The 19,898-nt window shown below is 38.4% G+C and overlaps 1 long non-coding RNA gene across 1 annotated transcript; it reads right to left on the reverse strand.

Moving 5' to 3' along the window:
• Positions 1 to 8,200, reverse strand: LOC123873828. The gene is made up of 3 exons (XR_006797780.1): positions 8,189 to 8,200; positions 4,447 to 4,449; positions 1 to 62 (listed from the first exon to the last, which is right to left on the reverse strand). It is a non-coding gene; the product is annotated as an uncharacterized LOC123873828 (long non-coding RNA).
• Positions 8,201 to 19,898: the final 11,698 nt, after the last annotated feature.

A 19,898-nucleotide genomic window follows, 5' to 3' on the forward strand; every position in this document is an offset into this window, starting at 1 on the left:
TCTCCTCCACGACTCATCTCAGAGCCCGATTGCCATCTCGACCTGTCACGAACTAAAGGTATCTATCGCTTAGCTCGCACCGGTAAACGCCTCAACACGTTTCCCTCGCCGGGAAATGTGTTCCGTTTCGTTTAATTAGTAAAATATGCTAAACAGCCCTCGCTACCACTCGCCTTAGATTTAATCTCGCGCAAATAAAAAACATACAGCCCTGCGCCTCCAATGCTCAAGTGATTCCGTTGAGAGCCTGACAGACGCACTGGCTGTTTATGCACGGAAAAATGAATATAGGTACTTAGCGTTTCTTTTAACCTATGTTCAGATTGAACCTTGACCTTATAATGTAATAATAATTTTCTTAATTAAGACAATAGAAGCCCAAATATTAGTAGAATATGATTTACGAGTATGAGTATTAATATAATAAATGCGAAAGTGGGTCTGTCTGTCTGCTAGCTTTTGCACGGTCCAACAATTACGGCGATTTTGATGTTTAGTACAGAGTTAGCTTATAGCCCATTATTTATTATTGTATATCATAATAATTTTCTTTATTAAGACAATAGATGCCCAAAGTTATAGAATACACACATGTTTTGTTAAAGAATGTTCACAAGTTATAGTTCTATCTATCTAATATAACAAATTATAATATTTTGCCTTTTGAAAAGAGTAACTGCAGAGTTTGAATGCGTTTAATTTTGGCTATATTGAATACAATCTGCTTCCCGAACAGGTGCGCGGAAGTAGGATAAAGTAAAAAAATCAAAACGTGATTTCAGTCCTTGAAGGAATGGTCAAACAAATCTTTGGATTTGTTTGACCATTCCTTCAAGGACGCGATTGTCTTACTGATCCAAACGCGATTATCTTACTTTCAGTCCTTAAAGGAAAGTTTCTGTGTGGTCTCTTTCAATCTCGCATAGAAGTAGCCGTTACTTTGCGGAAGTCCATCATATACAAGGAATCAAAAGTTTAACTTGCAATAATCCACTGAAAAAGGCTCCGGTGTCGGAGCGAAACGTGCGTCGAGTGTGTTCTGGCGGATTTGTGTGGTGTTGCGTGGTGGTACTTGGGGCTTGCTTGGTGGCTGTCTTTTCTTGCATGCTTAGCAGTGGGGGAGCGGGCGGCGCATGCTGCATGTTTTACCATACAGATTTGCCTTTTTCAGCGGATTATAGCAAAATAAGCTTTTGATTCCTTGTCTTTCCACCTCCATTATCATACCAGCTCGATGGATCCAATCTACGTTGGGTGGAATGTAATTTTTCACATTCCCTGATAACGTAAAACGTGTTTAAACAATATTGTTACCTCTGACGTACCCGACCCGCGTACCCCAATTCTATCCAATAATAATAAACAACACGTTGGGTTGCTTTTCATCTTTCCTAACTACATTAATTTTTCGCTCCCGACGCCTGTAAAGCGTACCTACCGCATACCTACATTGAAAACAAAAATAGGTTTAAAAATTGTAGGTCAAGCATTCTTATTCGTTGATCCAGTGCCGATTATTCTATTTATTGTACTGTATATTCATCAGTAGGTACTGAAACTTGGCATAGATTAATGTTATTTGACAGAAGAGTATTGTCGAAAATTACAGATTTTACCTAAATTGATTCAACTCAAATTCATCCCATGAGAACTACACTCAACCCACTTCTACGGGATGTAACACAGGTGATAGGGTGATAGGGGATAGGTGAAGGTAATATTCTCAAGGATGCAAGCTGTATTGGTGCCTAATTATTACATAGTCAAGATTATTGCGCCTTAAGATTTTGACAGATAGGTACGAGTAGGTTTGGCATTTATGATAGTAAACTTAGATATTGATTAGTAATAAGTAATATCTTATATCTAGATGAGGTCCATGACTCATTCGGGTGAATTGAAATCCCGTGGGAACTTTTTGATTTAGCGGGATAAAAAGTAGTAGATTCTAGTCTTTTTATCCCGGAAAATCAAAGCGTTGATGTCAGTCAGATGGGATCTTAACAACCTAAATCCACGCGGACGTAGTCGTAGGCATCCGCTAGTTTCGAATAAATCTAAGATTAATAACTTTAAGGGTTATAAATATAATTTCGAAAGGCGTTTTCTATCAGATAAAATGCAGTTATCTAGATTTGAGGCGATTATAGCTGCAACAGGAAGAACTTCAATGCGAACAGGAAATTATTACATTGGCTAGCAGCCATTTTCTTCTTCCTACCGTTTTCTAGGCATATAATTAATTCTAAACTGCCTACGGACTTATAATATACCTACTTGCAATTTACAACTACAAAGCATTGGAAATTGGACTCACATACCTATTTTTTAATATGGAAAAAAATTCAAAAATATTTATATGATATAGATATATAGATATTATGATCTTTATATGATATAGATATCTTTATATGATTATATAAAAGGGAAAATTAAAAACTAATATGTGTGACTGTCTAGGGTAAGAAAATTTTTTTTTTCGGCACTTTTTTTCAGGGGGAGAGAGCCCCCCTGAAAGATAATTTTATTGAGTTTTTAATTCAATGTTTGGTTTTGGGTAAACGTTCTAGAGTAAATACCAAAATTTCAGGTTTGTAACTCATTTCGTCTACGAGCAAGAGACCTGTGACACGCGAACAGATAGACAAACAGACAGATAGCAGAGTGAAGTTAATAAGGCTCCGTTTTTACCCTTTGGGTAAAAATTGGCACCCTTCGACAAGAACGTTATAGTGGTACATTAGTGCGTTTTTTCCCATATAAATTCCCACGATGCGTTGTGAATTGTCGTAGAATGTTAACCCCCGACCCAAAAAGAGGGGTGTTATAAGTTTGACGTGTGTATCTGTGTATCTGTCTGTGGCATCGTAGCTCCTAAACTAATGAACCGATTTTAATTTAGTTTTTTTTGGTTGAAAGGTGACTTGATTGAAGGTGTTATATGGTGAAGGCTATAATCCAAGAAAATCGGTTCAGCCGTTTGAAAGTTATCAGCTCTTTTCTACCTTCACTTGTCGGGGGTGTCATAATTTTTTATTTTATACTTGTATGATTAGATGTAACACCGTAAATATTGTGAAAAGGCCCTCAAGTTATTAGCGTTTCAGTATTCGATCAATAAGATATTCACGAATGAAAAGAGTGGCATGTCTATTTACTTAATCTTTGCGATGATCTAGTCCAGACCATACGTATATAAGTAGGTCGGCCAATCATGCGCCCACGCTCCTATATTATCAGAATTATCATCGCCCCACTTGGACGCGGGCTCAGGAAGAAATCACGTTTTTATAGCGGCGACCAATCAAATGGACCCACAACCGGTTTAATTTGGTAGCTAATGACGTGTTTTACGGCAATCTATGTTTTTATTGTGACAGCTTCGCTATGGTTCCTCTCCACTGTCGAGATTCGACAAACGAATTGAGTAGAGTACGAAATTTTTTTATCTTAAAAAATAAGGAAATGGGGGCCGTCAAAATAGTCAGTTTTAGACCATTTTTGTGAATGGGGCCATCTCAAAAACTTAACTACTTATTTAGGAATATGAATTAATTTGGAAACATTGTTGGATTTTTCTTTCACGGTTTATTGCGTTGTTTATCTCGGAAAAGAAATAAGTACTTATTTCATACATCCAAAATATGATGATCTTAACTATGTGCGGAACCCTAAAAAAGCGAGGCTCGACTCACACTTGACAGGTTTTTACAAATATAGTTATTAAGTTGCAGCACAGCACACTGACCCTGTCCCCATTACCATAAGCTTAACTGGGAGAGAATACCTCTAGGTCTCTAACTCTCTAGGTATTAAGTTCACCTTCGTACATTCAATTTTTTTTGTGTAATAAAGAGTTTAATAACAAACAACCAAATGGCGCGAACGTACTTAGGTCTTATACAAATCTTGCGTGAACTCGTTGTTTTTCCCGCCGACCATCAAAAGGAGTACAATTGTACCTACTTTGAATAAATGATTTTGACTTTGACGTTGACTAACTAATACACAATAGGGAAGACTATTTGCTGTCCCATCTTAATCTTTCTTGAATAGATATACACTTTGTCCACGTGTTCTTTTATCAATTATCACTTACACTAGGTACGCTTTTACTTATCACTATACATTAACTCAAAAGGTTTAGTTCTTTTTAGTTTTCTCGAATAGTGTGGCCAGTTGATTTGCTAAATGCCGATTTATCGTGAAATTCGCCCGAACCCGAATCGTTTGCCGAATGCCAATAGTGTAGCCGCACCATAATATGGTACGCAAAAGAATTAGGGTTACGCGAAATTATTGTCCCACAGGAATTTGTTTTGCGGATTGAGAATTACTTTCAGTGTCATTTTTTTCTTGTGCTTGTGCCTAATAGAAATGCGTTTTGGATTTTCACATTACATTTTTCCATCGATGCATTTTTCCTTCACTGAGTACCTATATTACATTCTGTAGCACTATTTAATCGATTTTACAATATCGATTGAGTAATGAAAATGTGATTTTAATGTAAAAGAGTTTTTTAACCGTTACATCCATACTAATATTATAAATGTGAAAGTGTGTCTGTCTGTCTGCTACATTTTCACGGCCCAACAGTTCAACCGATTCTGACGAAATTTGGTACATGGTTAGCCTATATCCAGGGGATGGACATAGGCTATACTTTTTATCCCGGAAAATCAAAGAGTTCCCACGGGATTCCTAAAAACCCATCCGCTTAACCGATTTGTATGAGGTACCGAGGCACCTTGCTTGCCCTGTAATTGACATAGGCATTTTATCCCGGAAAATCAAATAGTTCCCACGGGATCTTTAAAAACCTAAATCCACGCGGACGAAGTCGCGGACATCTTCTAGTTACGAGTAGATATAAATACGTCACTGTTCTTACTTCGTACACCTTCAGGTTTACACTAACAAGTAGGTTATGTCTATTTTTCAAAAAACAATTGATAAAACTTGTATTTTTTTTAAATCAAAAACATGATTATTACTATATCGTTGTTTCCAGTTACAGTTGTTTCTACTGTATTTCCAGTTAGGCAAACCCATGGAAGTAGGAAATATTATTGGGCTTACCAGAGGCACAATTAGTTACTAAAACCCGTCCTCAAAATTTCATTGAGTTTGATTTGTTTAAATATGGTTGCAAGTTAAAATTGTCAAGATTGCATAACACAGTGACGCTTGTTTTGAACTCTCTAAAATCTTACATCGCAGTAGTAATTTAACTTTATTACAGTCGAAGAGAAAGATCCGCATGGCGAACAGACGGACAAACATGATTATTAAACAGGATTTACGACAAGTGGCACAGATATTTCCTCATTGCACTCGGTTCGCTGTAAAACTTGAAATTAAACCTGAAAATATATTGTCGTTGACAAAATATTTACTATCTTTTTTCGCGATACATGTTAGTTGAAGATTGGCATTAAATATTTTACGTAGAGTGAAAAAATATTTTTTTTAATTGGCTCTTCGTCTATTTTATCCACACCACTCACCCCGGTTTTACATTTTACTTATTAAAAATTTGTCTAAGAAGGGTTTATTCGTATTGCGCTAATAATTAAACATAGTTTAGTTCTGATTTGAATACTAATCAATCAAATTCAATGAAATTTGGTCTTAGTCTACGAAGATTGGGTTTTCCAGGGTTCCATTAAAATATTCGGTTTCAAAGTTACACGGTCTCAAGAATTTATTACAAATCTTTAAACCCATGTAACTTTAAAACTAGTTATTTTTAAGAAAATCTGGCAAACTACAGACACGCTATTAGTTCTTAGAACTAATCTATAAAATTTTATTGAAATTGATTGGAATGGAAACTAAACTACGTTTATATGGGGTGAGGGACGGAAAGACTACCGTTAGGTACCCATCTTTGTGCAAGTAGGCCATAAACATTAGTTAACAATTTAAACACTAGCGCAAATTTTGCTTGGGCGAGTATTAGATTATCGAATTATAATAAAATAATAAAACAAATAAAATTATATATTGGTGAAATAACCTAAAAAATAAATTCAAATTTACATCAAAAATCTAATTCACACGTTATATATTATTTCACACAGCTATTAGACACGATACATAATAATATAATTAATTAAAATGGAAAGAACAGTATTAATGTATCGATCATAAACTGGTCCCGGTCGGGAGAGACCAAATATCATATTCGCACGGTACATAACGAAACAAACAGGAAGTTGCTTGTTTCTCATAAAAAACCGGATATTGCGTTTCGAATAAACAAGATATAGTCTAACAGCTGGTGAGGATTCGAAGGTGGTAATTGAACCTAGTGGTTAAGAGTAGACGTCCGCCCCATATTCGGGAGTCGAGGGTTCGATTCCGGGCACGCACCTCTAACATTTAAGCAATTAGAACCACCGAGTTTCTTGCTGGTTCTTCTCGGTAGGAAAGTCATTCCGACTCAGTGGTAGATGCTCTTGACGATTCAAAAGTACTTATAAATGTCTAATTGAATAAAAATATTTTGAATTTTGAATTTTAGAAAACCTGCATGCCTGAGAGTTTTCCATAATTTTCTCATATAGGTGTGTGAAAGTCTGCCAACCCGCACTTGGCCAACGTGGTGGACTTTGACCAAACTCTTTTCATTCTGAGTGGAGATCCGTGCTCTGTAGTGAGCCGGTGATGGGTGGTGATGATGAATTGAGAAAAGTTTAAAGTTTAATAAAGTCCTATTATGTCTGAAGCCGATACGCTAGTTTTTCGATAAATCTTGTTACTTCAGGTGTATCATAAACCTCTTGAAATTTCCCACGAGCTCCTAAACAGAGATATAAGTTTTAGATATTAATTTGGGAGTTTTATGTCCTTTTGATTTACAGCGTCGGAGCTGAGTCACTCGGAACACTTTCTAGTGACTTTTATGCTAGTTTTACTATCGTCGTCGGCGTGTTATAGTTCAAAAGGGTAATGTGACCTGCCGATTTTACGGTTTTACGAATCGTAAAAATGATTTTACAACAAGTGGGGTGCCGTGACTTCGCTCGAGTAGTATTCATGACATTACGATCGATCCCTATCACTAAATAATGAAATATGTGCTGTCCTCCAGATCGTCCTCGACGACGGATGGCTAATATCCACAAAGATGACATTTGCACGAGAGATTTTATAATGCGTGTGTGCGGAGACAAAAATGCTTTCTCTAATTCCTTGCTCTCATAGTTCGATGGGACGGCAATCCAACATGACCGGAAAGAAAACAGGTGCAGGACACACCGCCAACTTCCCAACTCCGAACTAGGTCTACGCTACTTGTGTCGCCTAAATAATACCTACAAAAACTTTGTGGCTATATCCGAAAATCTAATAGTATGCCTACTCCTTAGAGTTGGCGAGAAATTATTAAGACATTACAGGGATCTATTATCTACAATCAAAATAAAGAGGTCGATGACTTTTCAATTAGATGTTGAATGGTCGTACAGTTCGTGAGAAAAGTCATTAAAGTTTTGCGTGCTAATTTTTTTTTTTCTTCAACTCTTCAGGTCTTATCGCTATGAGCTTGGACTGATACGATGCACGACGCATGCATGTCAGAACCAGTGGTATGCACCTTCCTTCAGGGCTAAAAACACTGCTTCATCATGATCAACCCATCGCCAGCTCACTACCAGCATATGAAGTTCTCCTCTCAGAACGAGAAGAAATTGGCCATAAGTTCACCTGCAAGCTTCACTGTTTTCAGAAAGTCGGAGTGCGTTTCGAACGCGCTCGATACAAACGAAGTTTGATTATTTTTAGATATGTGCTACGAGGAGCTGATGTCCAAAACTCCCGCTTAGATCCTATGGCGTGATAGAAGGACAAACCAACACACTTTCGCATTTATAATATGGGTAGTAAAAACATCAAAATCGGAGCTGTTTCTGAGGACTTCCAAAGATTAGCTGTTTTATGGCTTCATTGACTCCACTATTATCAATCTGTAGAAGTCCTTGGTGACAAATACCTAAGTAAGTTAGCAGTTATGGCAGTAAGCGTACCCTAACGACTATCAAAATAGACAAAACGACGTACAGTATGACCTGCCCACTTGTTATATTAATTTATTCACCTCCGTGTGCCACTTGGCTCCAATTTTTTGTTTAACAGTAGACAGGACATATTAAGATAAAGACACAGAATTTAAGTGAGTTACATAAACTGCGAAGTGTGGGGAATGTGAAATACTAGATGATGCCTGCGACTTCGTCCGTGGTCCGCGTAGATGTAGGTTTAGTAAATCCCGTGAGAACCATGGATCTTTACGGGATAAAAAGTAGCTTATGAGTGTGTTTACTACAAGGTTTAATCTTTCTCCATTCCAAACAGCCAAAGTCTAGTATTTTTTGAGTGAAGACTAATAAACAAAAAAACACACACCCACCCACACACACACACACACACACACACACACATACAAAGTTTCGCTTTTATAATATTAACTAGTGTTTTGCTCGGTGCGCGAGCTGCTAAAGCAGCTCACGTGACGTGGTAAGGTTAACTTTATTATATAAAACCAAATTGATTTATTAAGATAATTCACCCCGAAAAACCCCATAAAATGACAGGCATTTCTATTTTTTGTAGAAAATGTAAGTCCGCCATCTTGGATTTGAAAATAAATGTCATTATCAAAATCAGCACCCTGGAAACCCTGAAAACGATATCCATATTATTTTTTGTAAATTAGGATAATAATTTAGTAGGGTGCGTGGGTGCGCGGACCACTAAAGTGGTCCGCGAGCATGCAGTGTTTGTTTCACCGAGTAGACCTTCGGACCCTGATCATCTTTTGCCAAGAAACCACTCTTCCATCTTTTATATCCTCCGAGATATACACCGACGAAATTTGTACGGCGGCCATCTTGTTTTTTCAAAATTTTCCACTTTTTCTATTAATCGTTTACTACATTCTTCAAAGATTGCGAGTTTCAACGAAATCGGTTGGAAAACAAAAGAGTTGCAAAAATCATATAGGCCGCCATCTTGTTTTTCTGAAATGTCATAATTTTCCCCTACTCATATCACGCATTTAAACATATCTCCCATACATCAATGTATCGTTTTCTGTCTCTTTCTAGGAGAATGTGACATTCAATATTCGCCATACATTTTCTATGGGGAAAAAAAATCCGCCATTTTGAATTTTTTTTCTATTCATCGAGTAGACCTTCGGACCCTGATCATCTCTTGCCAAAAACCACACTTCCATCTTTTATACCCTCCGAGCTGGACACCGGCGAAATTTGTATGGCGGCCATCTTTTCTTCGCCATTTTGAATTTTTTTTCAGCTTTTTGGCAATTGGATGACGTCATGAATGACATTTGGTCGAGCACCCCCCACCTATCTTCAATACCTTGAGCGGACCCTTCACCCGTCTCCGACATCCTTCATCATCAGCTATTTCCAAATTTTTCCTCGATTTTTTTTTTGTTTTCTATACGAAACCATCAGTGAAAAAAAAATTTTTCATACAAAATTTTACAGGAGGAGTTTTTGGGGAGAATCTCGAAAATCTCCCCAAATGTGGCAACACTGTTCACATATTTCGATACTGCTGGTTGAGTCACACAATCGATTCATACATTCTGACTTTCCAAAATGTTGCCAACTGCCTCAAAAACGTGATCAAAATTTCGAAAAATTAAAAAAAATACAAAATGGCCGCCAACTCGTTTCACAGAAAGATTTTACACGGTTTCATAATTTTCCTATTAACTACAGGATGTACCGCTCCCGATGACGTTTCAATCTTTCCTCTCGCTTGCACCCACGCGAAAGGGGATACCGTGAAAAAGACCGTGTCGAAAATCACTTTTACTTTGATAAATTCCAGTGTTGCCAGTCTCCGGCGACAAAAATACCCAAATTTCATTTGTACGAGCAAAACACTTAATCGCTCATACTCGGATTTTGCGAAAAGTCCGTATTTCGATTTTTTTCAATTTCCCGAAAATCTTGAAATTTCCCCAAAAAATGGGGTAATTTTTTTCCTCCAATCTATACCTCGAGCCTATACGTACAATCGCTTCATAGAAGCCGAATCGCTCCAATGTTGCCAACTTTGGGATATTTAACTTTTAAAACTGCGTTTTTTCGTACCTCGAACAAAACGGCCGCCATGACAGCCGCCATCTTGAATTTTTTAAAACCACTCCCGTTCTGTCAAAATACAGGATAATCGTGGGAGAAACCAAGAAAAATAATTATCCTCGATTACCCCGTTTCGGATCTGGGGCGCCGCGGTTCGGGGTCGAAAAATGAAAATTTTGAAAACGCTACGGCTCGGCCGCCACCTTGTTTTTCCAATTTTTTCCACATTTTCTGTTAATCATTTACTACTTTCTACAAAGTTTGCAAAATTTAACAAAATCGATTGGAAAACAACGGAGCTGCAAAAATCACGTCGGCCGCCATCTTGTTTTTCCGAAATGTCATAATTTTTCCCCAGTCGAATCCCGCATCCGAACACATCTCCCCTACATCATTATATCATTTTCCGTCTCTTTCTAGGAGAACAATTATGTCAATGAGTCAGTGAGTGGTAATCGAGCTATATATAGTACTAGCTTTTGCTCGGTGCGCGAGCTGCTAAAGCAGCTCGCGTGACGTGGTAAGATTATTATTATATTAAACCAAATTTATTTATTAAGATACACAATTCACCCCGAAAACCCCCATAAAATGACAGGCATTTCTATTTTTTGTAGAAAATGTAAGTCCGCCATCTTGGATTTCAAAATAAATGTCGTTATCAAAATCAGCGCCCTGGAAAACTCTGAAAACGACATCCATATCATTTTTTTTGTAAAAATGGGGTGGTTGAGATTAATAAAGTAGGGTGCGCGGGTGCGCGGACCACTAAAGTGGTCCGCGAGCATGCAGAGTTTGTTCCATTGAGTAGACCTCCGGACCCTGATCATCTTTTGCGAAGAAACCACTCTTCCATCTTTTATAGCCTCCGAGATAGACACCGACGAAATTTGTATGGCGGCCATCTTGTTTTTTCAAAATTTTCCACTTTTTCTATTAATCGTTTACTACATTCTTCAAAGATTGCGAGTTTCAACGAAATCGGTTGGAAAACAAAAGAGTTGCAAAAATCATATAGGCCGCCATCTTGTTTTTCTGAAATGTCATAATTTTCCCCTACTCATATCGCGCATCCAAACATATCTCCCATACATCAATGTATCGTTTTCTGTCTCTTTCTAGGAGAATGGGACATCCAATATTCGCCATACAAAATGTATGGGAAAAAAAATTCCGCCATTTTGATTTTTTTTTCTATTCATCGATTAGACCTTTGGATCCTGATCCTCTTTTGCCAAGAAACCGCACCTCCATCTTTTATACCCTCCGAGCTGGACGCCGGCGAAATATGTATGGCGGCCATCTTTTCTTCGCCATTTTGAATTTTTTTTCAGCTTTTTGGCAATTGGATGACGTCATGAATGACATTTGGTCGAGCACCCCCCACCTATCTTCCATACCTTAAGCGGGCCCTCCACCCGTCTCCGACATCCTCAATCATCAGCTATTTCCAAATTTTTCCTCGATTTTTTTTTTGTTTCCTATACGAAACCGTCAGTGAAAAAAAAAATTTTCATACAAAATTTTACAGGAGGAGTTTTTGGGGAAAATCTTGAAAATCTCCCCAAATGTGGCAACACTGTTTGTATATTTCGATATTGCCGGTTGAGTCAAGCAATCGATTGATACATGTCAACTTTCCACAATGTTGCCAACTGCCTCAAAAACGTGATCAAAATTTCGGAAAATTTAAAGAAAATACAAAATGGCCGTCAACTTTTTTTGCAGAAGCAAATTACATAGTTTTACAATTTTTCCATGAACTGCAGGATATACCGCTCCCGATGACGTTTCAATCTCTCATCTCGCTTGCACCCACGCGAAATGATCGTCCCTGAAAAAAGACCCCGTCGAAAATCAGTTTTTCCGCCATTTTGAATTTTTTTTCTATTCATCGAGTAGACCTTTGTATCCTGATCCTCTTTTGCCCAGAAACCACACTTCCATCTTTTATACCCTCCGAGCTGGACACCGGCGAAATTTGTATGGCGGCCATCTTTTCTTCGCCATTTTGAATTTTTTTTCAGCTTTTTGGCAATTGGATGACGTCATGAATGACATTTGGTCGAGCACCCCCCACCTATCTTCAATACCTTGAGCGGACCCTTCACCCGTTTCCGACATCCTCGATCATCAGCTATTTCCAAAATTTTCCTCGATTTTTTTTTTGTTTTCTATACGAAACCATCAGTAAAAAAAAAAAATTCATACAAAATTTTACAGGAGGAGTTTTTGGGGAAAATCTCGAAAATCTCCCCAAATGTGGCAACACTGTTTACATATTTCGATACTGCTGGTTGAGTCACACAATCGATTGATACATGTCGACTTTCCAAAATGTTGCGAACTGCCTCAAAAACGTGATCAAAATTTCGGAAAATTTGAAGAAAATACAAAATGGCCACCAACTCTTTTTGCAGAAGCAAATTAGATAATTTTACAACTTTCCTATTAACTACAGGATATACCGCTCCCGATGACGTTTCAATCTCTCCTCTCGCTCGCACCCACGCGAAACGATCGTCCCTGAAAAAAGACCACGTCGAAAATAACTTTTTTTTGATAAATTCCAGTGTTGCCAATCTCCGGCGACAAAAATACCCAAATGTCATTTGTACGAACAAAACACATAATCGCTCATACTCGGATTTTGCGAAAAGTCCGTATTTCGATTTTTTACATTTTCCCCAAAACCTTGAAATTTCCCGAAAAATGGGGTAATTTTTCCCCACCAATCTATACCTCGAGCCTATACGTACAACCGCTTCATAGAAGCCGAATCGCTCCGATGTTGCCAACTTTGAGATATTTAACTTTTAAAATTGTGTTTTTTCGTACCTCGAACAAAACGGCCGCCACGACAGCCGCCATCTTGAATTTTTAAAAACCGCTCCCGTTCTGTCAAAATACAGGATAATCGTGGGCGAAACCAAAAAAAATAATTATCCTCGATTACTCCGTTTGGGATCTGTGGCGCCGCGGTTAGGGGTCGAAAAATGAAAATTTTGAAAACACTCCAGCTCAGCCGCCATTTTGTTTTTCCAATTTTTTCTACTTTTTTTATTAATCTTTAACCAACTTCTTTAAAGATTGCAAAATTCAACGAAATCGGTTGGAAAACAACGGAGCTGCAAAAATCACGTCGGCCGCCATCTTGTTTTTCCGAAAAGTCATAATTTTTCCCCAGAGGGTTCCCGAATCCAAACACATTTCCCCTGCATCACTATATCATTTTCCTTCTCTTTCTAGGAGAACAATTATGTCAATGAGTGAGTGAGTGAGTGGTAATCGAGCTATATATAGTATAATAACTAGTGTTTTGCTCGGTGCGCGAGCTGCTAAAGCAGCTCACGTGACGTGGTTATGTTAAATTTATTATATTTAACCAAATTTATTTATTAAAGATACACAATTCACCACAAAAACCCACAAAACGACACCCATATCAATTTTTTTCTTAAAAAGTGCATGTCCGCCATCTTGGATTTCAAAATAAATGTCGTTATCAAAATCAGCACGCCGGAAAACTCTGAAAACGACATCCATATCATATTTTGTAAAAACGGGGTAGTTGAGGTTAATAAAGTAGGGTGCGTGGGTGCGCGGACCACTAAAGTGGTCCGCGAGCATGCAGAGTTTGTTCCACCGAGTAGACCTTCGGATCCTGATCATCTTTTGTCGAGAAACCAGTCTTCCATCTTTTATACCCTCCGAGATAGACACCGACGAAGTTTGTGTGGCGGCCATCTTGTTTTTCCAAATTTTTCCACTATTTCCATTAATCGTTTACTACTTTCTTCCAAGATTGCGAGTTTCAACGAAATCGGTCGAAAAACAATAGAGTTGCAAAAATCATATAGGCCGCCATCTTGTTTTTCTGAAATATCATAATTTTCCTCTACTCATATCGCGCATCCGAACATATCTCCCATACATCAATGTATCGTTTTCTGTCTCTTTCTAGGAGAATGAGGCATTCAATATTCGCCATACAAAATGTATGGAAAAAAAAATTCCGCCATTTTGGATTTTTTTTCTATTCATCGAGTAGACCTTGGGATCCTGATCATCTCTTGCCAAGAAACCTCACTTCTATCTTTTATACCCTCCGAGCTGGACACCAGCGAAATTTGTATGGCGGCCATCTTTTCTTCGCCATTTTGAATTTTTTTTCAGCTTTTTGGCAATTGGATGACGTCATGAATGACATTTGCTCGAGCACCCCCCACCTATCTTCAATACCTTAAGCGGGCCCTCCACCCGTCTCCGAAACCCTCAATCATCAGCTCTCTCCATAATTTTGGCTTACTAACTTTTTGTTTTCTATACGACACCATCAGTGAAAAAAAAAATTTTCATACAAAATTTTACAGGAGTTTCTTAGTTGAAAATCTCGAAAATCTCCCCAAAACTGGCAACACCGGTTGCATATCTCTATACTGCCAGCCGAGATACACAATCGATTCATACATATTGACTTTCCAAAATGTTGCCAACTGCCTCAAAAACTTGATCAAAATTTCGAAAAGTTAAAAAAAATACAAAATGGCCGCCAGCTCGTTTCACAGAAAGATTTTACACGGTTTCATAATTTTCCTATTAACTACAGGATATACCGCTCCCGATGACGTTTCAATTTTGCCTCTCGCTCGCACCCACGCGAAAGGGGATACCGTGAAAAAGACCGTGTCGAAAATCACTTTTTCTTTGATGAATTCCAGTGTTGCCAGTCTCCGGCGACGAAAATACCCAAATGTCATTTTTACGAGCAAAACACGTAATCGCTCATACTCGAATTTTGCTAAAAGTGCGTATTTCGATTTTTTACAATTTCCCGAAAATCTTGAAATTTCCCTAAAAATGGGGTAATTTTTTCCCACCAATCTATACCCCGAGTCTATACGTACAACCGCTTCATAGAAGCCGAATCGCTCCGATGTTGCCAACTTTGAGATATTTAACTTTTAAAATTGCGATTTTGCGTACCTCTAACATAACGGCCGCCACGACAGGCGCCATCTTGAATTTTTAAAAACCACTCCCGTTCTGTCAAAATACAGGATAATCGTAGGCGAATCACGAAAAAATAATTATCCTCGACTACCCCGTTTTGGATCTGTGGCGCCGCGGTTCGGGGTCGAAAAATGAAAATTTTCAAAACGCTGCGGCTCGGCCGCCATCTTGTTTTTCCAATTTTTTTCACATTTTCTGTTAACCGTTTACTACATTCTATAATAGTTGCGAGTTTGAACGGAGTCCCTTAAAAAACAAAGGAGCTGCAAAAATTACGACGGCCGCCATCTTGTTTTTCTAAAATGTCATAATTTTTCCCCAGAGGGTTTCCGAATCCGAACACATCTCCCCTACATCACTATATCATTTTCCGTCTCTTTCTAGGAGAACAATTATGTCAATGAGTCAGTGAGTGGTAATCGAGCTATATTATGAGTGGTAATCGAGCTATATATAGTATAATATAACTAGTGTTTTGCTCGGTGCGCGAGCTGCTAAAGCAGCTCACGTGACGTGGTAAGGTTAACTTTTATTATATAAAACCAAATTGATTTATTAAGATAATTCACCCCGAAAAACCCCATAAAATGACAGGCATTTCTATTTTTTGTAGAAAATGTAAGTCCGCCATCTTGGATTTGAAAATAAATGTCATTATCAAAATCAGCACCCTGGAAACCCTGAAAACGATATCCATATTATTTTTTGTAAATTAGGATAATAAGTTAGTAGGGTGCGTGGGTGCGCGGACCACTAAAGTGGTCCGCGAGCATGCAGCGTTTGTTCCACCGAGTAGACCTTCGGACTCTGATCATCTTTTGCCAAGAAACCACTCTTCCATCTTTTATAGCCTCCGAGATAGACACCGACGAAATTTGTACGGCGGCCATTTTGTTTTTCCAAAATTTTCCACTTTTTCTATTAATCGTTTAGTATATTCTTCAAAGATTGCGAGTTTCAACGAAATCGGTTGGAAAACAAAAGAGTTGCAAAAATCACGTCGGTCGCCATCTTGTTTTTCTGAAATTTCATAATTTTCCCCTACTCATATCGCGCATCCGAACATATCTCCCAAACATCAATGTATCGTTTTCTGTCTCTTTCTAGGAGAATGAGACATTCATAATCGCCATACAAAATGTATGGAAAAATAAATTCCGCCATTTTGAATTTTTTTTCTATTCATCGAGTAGACCTTCGGATCTTGATTCTCTTTTGCCAAGAAACCACACTTCCATCTTTTATACCCTCCGAGCTGGACACCGGTGAAATTTGTATGGCGGCCATCTTTTCTTCGCCATTTTGAATTTTTTTTCAGCTTTTTGGCAATTGGATGACGTCATGAATGACATTTGCTCGAGCACCCCCCACCTATCTTCAATACCTTAAGCGGACCCTTCACCCGTCTCCGATATCCTCAATCATCAGCTTTCTCCATAATTTTGGCTTACTAAGTTTTTGTTTTCTATATAACACCATCAGTGAAAAAAAAATTTTTCATACAAAATTTTACAGGAGTTTCTTAGTTGAAAATCTCGAAAATCTCCCCAAAACTGGCAACACCGGTTGCATATCTCCATACTGCCAGCCGAGATAGACAATCGATTCATACATACTGACTTTCCAAAATGTTGCCAACTGCCTCAAAAACGTGATCAAAATTTCGAAAAATTAAAAAAAATACAAAATGGCCGCCAACTCGTTTCACAGAAAGATTTTACACGGTTTCATAATTTTCCTATTAACTACAGGATATACCGCGCCCGATGACGTTTCAATCTTTCCTCTCGCTCGCACCCACGCGAAAGGGGATACCGTGAAAAAGACCGTGTCGAAAATCACTTTTACTTTGATAAATTCCAGTGTTGCCAGTCTCCGGTGACAAAAATACCCAAATGTCATTTGTACGAGCAAAACACGTAATCACTCATACTCGGATTTTGCTAAAAGTGCGTATTTCGATTTTTTACAATTTCCCGAAAATCTTGAAATTTCCCTAAAAATGGGGTAATTTTTTCCCACCGATCTATACCTCGAGTCTATACGTACAATCGCTTCATAGAAGCCGAATCGCTCCGATGTTGCCAACTTTGAGATATTTAACTTTTAAAATTGCGTTTTTTCGTACCTCGAACAAAACGGCCGCCATGACAGCCGCCATCTTGAATTTTTAAAAACCACTCCCGTTCTGTCAAAATACAGGATAATCGTGGGCGAAACACGAAAAAATTATTATCCTCGACTACCCCGTCTTAGATCTGTGGCGCCGCGGTTCGGGGTCGAAAAATGAAAATTTTGAAAACGCTACGGCTCGGCCGCCATCTTGTTTTTTCAATTTTTTTCACATTTTCTGTTAACCGTTTACTACATTCTTTAATAGTTGCGAATTTGAACGGCGTCCCTTAAAAAACAACGGAGCTGCAAAAATCACGTCGGCCGCCATCTTGTTTTTCCGAAATGTCATAATTTTTCCCCAGAGGGTTCCCGAAACCGAACACATCTCCCCTACATCATTATATCATTTTCCGTCTCTTTCTAGGAGAACAATTATGTCAATGAGTGAGTGAGTCAGTGAGTGGTAATCGAGCTATATATAGTATAACTAGTGTTTTGCTCGGTGCGCGAGCTGCTAAAGCAGCTCTCGTGACGTAGTTAGGTTTATGAGTTGTATTAAACCGATTTTTTTTATTAAGATACACAAATTACCCCGAAAACCCCATAAAACGACACCTATATCAATTTTTTTCTTAAAAAGTGCACGCCCGCCATCTTGGATTTCAAAATAAATGTTGTTATCAAAATTAGCGCTCTGGAAACCTCTGAAAACGACATCCATATCATTTTTTGTAAAAACGGGGTTGTTGAGGTTAATAAAGTAGGGTGCGTGAGTGCGCGGACCACTAAAGTGGTCCGCGAGCATGCAGAGTTTGTTCCACCGAGTAGACCTTCAGACCCTGATCATCTTTTGCCAAGAAACCACTCTTCCATCTTTTATAGCCTCCGAGATAGACACCGACAAAATTTGTACGGCGGCCATCTTGTTTTTCCAAAATTTTCCACTTTTTCTATTAATCGTTTGGTACTTTCTTCAAAGATTGTGAGTTTCAACGAAATCGGTTGGAAAACAAAAGAGTTACAAAAATCATATAGGCCGCCATCTTGTTTTTTTTAAATGTCATAATTTTTCCCGACTCCCATCCCGCACCCGAACATATCTTCCAAACATCATCGTATCGTTTCTTGTCTCTTTCTAGGAGAATGAGGCATTCAATATTCGCCATACAAAATGTATGGAAAATTAAATTCCGCCATTTTGAATTTTTTTTCTATTCATCGAGTAAACCTTTGGATCCTGATCCTCTTTTGCCAAGAAACCGCACCTCCATCTTTTATACCCTCCGAGCTGGACGCCGGCGAAATTTGTATGGCGGCCATCTTTTTTTCGCCATTTTGAATTTTTTTTCAGCTTTTTGGCAATTGGATGACTTCATGAATGACATTTGCTCGAGCACCCCCCACCTATCTTCAATACCTTAAGCGGGCCCTCCACCCGTCTCCGAAACCCTCAATCATCATCTCTCTCCATAATTTTGGCTTACTTACTTTTTGTTTTCTATACGACACCATCAGTGAAAAAAAAATTTTTCATACAAAATTTTACAGGAGTTTTCTAGTTGAAAATCTCGAAAATCTCCCCAAAAGTGGCAACACCGGTTGCATATCTCCATACTGCAAGCCGAGATACACAATCGATTCATACATTCTGACTTTCCAAAATGTTGCCAACTGCCTCAAAAACGTGATCAAAATTTCGAAAAGTAAAAAAAAATACAAAATGGCCGCCAACTCGTTTCACAGAAAATTTTTACACCGTTTCATAATTTTCCTATTAACTACAGGATATACCGCTCCCGATGACGTTTCAATCTTTCCTCTCGCTCGCACCCACGCGAAAGGGGATACCGTGAAAAAGACCGTGTCGAAAATCACTTTTACTTTGATAAATTCCAGTGTTGCCAGTCTCCGGTGACAAAAATACCCAAATGTCATTTGTACGAGCAAAACACGTAATCGCTCATACTCGGATTTTGCGAAAAGTCCGTATTTCGATTTTTTACAGTTTCCCGAAAATCTTGAAATTTCCCGAAAAATGGGGTAATTTTTTTCCTCCAATCTATACCTCGAGCCTATACGTACAATCGCTACATAGAAGCCGAATCGCTCCGATGTTGCCAACTTTCAGATATTTAACTTTTAAAATTGCGTTTTTTCGTACCTCTAACAAAACGGCCGCCACGACAGCCGCCATCTTGAACTTTTAAAAATCACTCCCGTTCTGTCAAAATACAGGATAATCGTGGGCGAAATCAAAAAAAAATAATTATCCTCGATTACCCCGTTTCGGATCTGTGGCGCCGCGGTTCGGGGTCGAAAAATCAAAATTTTGAAAACGCTACGGCTCGGCCGCCATTTTGTTTTTTCAATTTTTTCTACTTTTTTTATTAATTTTTAACCAATTTCTTGAAAGTTTGCAAAATTATACGAAATCGGTTGGAAAACAACGGAGCTGCAAAAATCACCTCGGCCGCCATCTTGTTTTTCTGAAATGTCATAATTTTTCCCCAGAGGGTTCCCGAAACCGAACACATCTCCCCTACATCATTATATCATTTTCCGTCTCTTTCTAGGAGAACAATTATGTCAATGAGTGAGTGAGTGAGTGAGTGGTAATCGAGCTATATATAGTATAATATAATA

This window comes from Maniola jurtina, chromosome 17 (assembly GCF_905333055.1).
Source record: "Maniola jurtina chromosome 17, ilManJurt1.1, whole genome shotgun sequence".
NCBI classification, from domain to species: Eukaryota; Metazoa; Arthropoda; class Insecta; order Lepidoptera; family Nymphalidae; genus Maniola; species Maniola jurtina.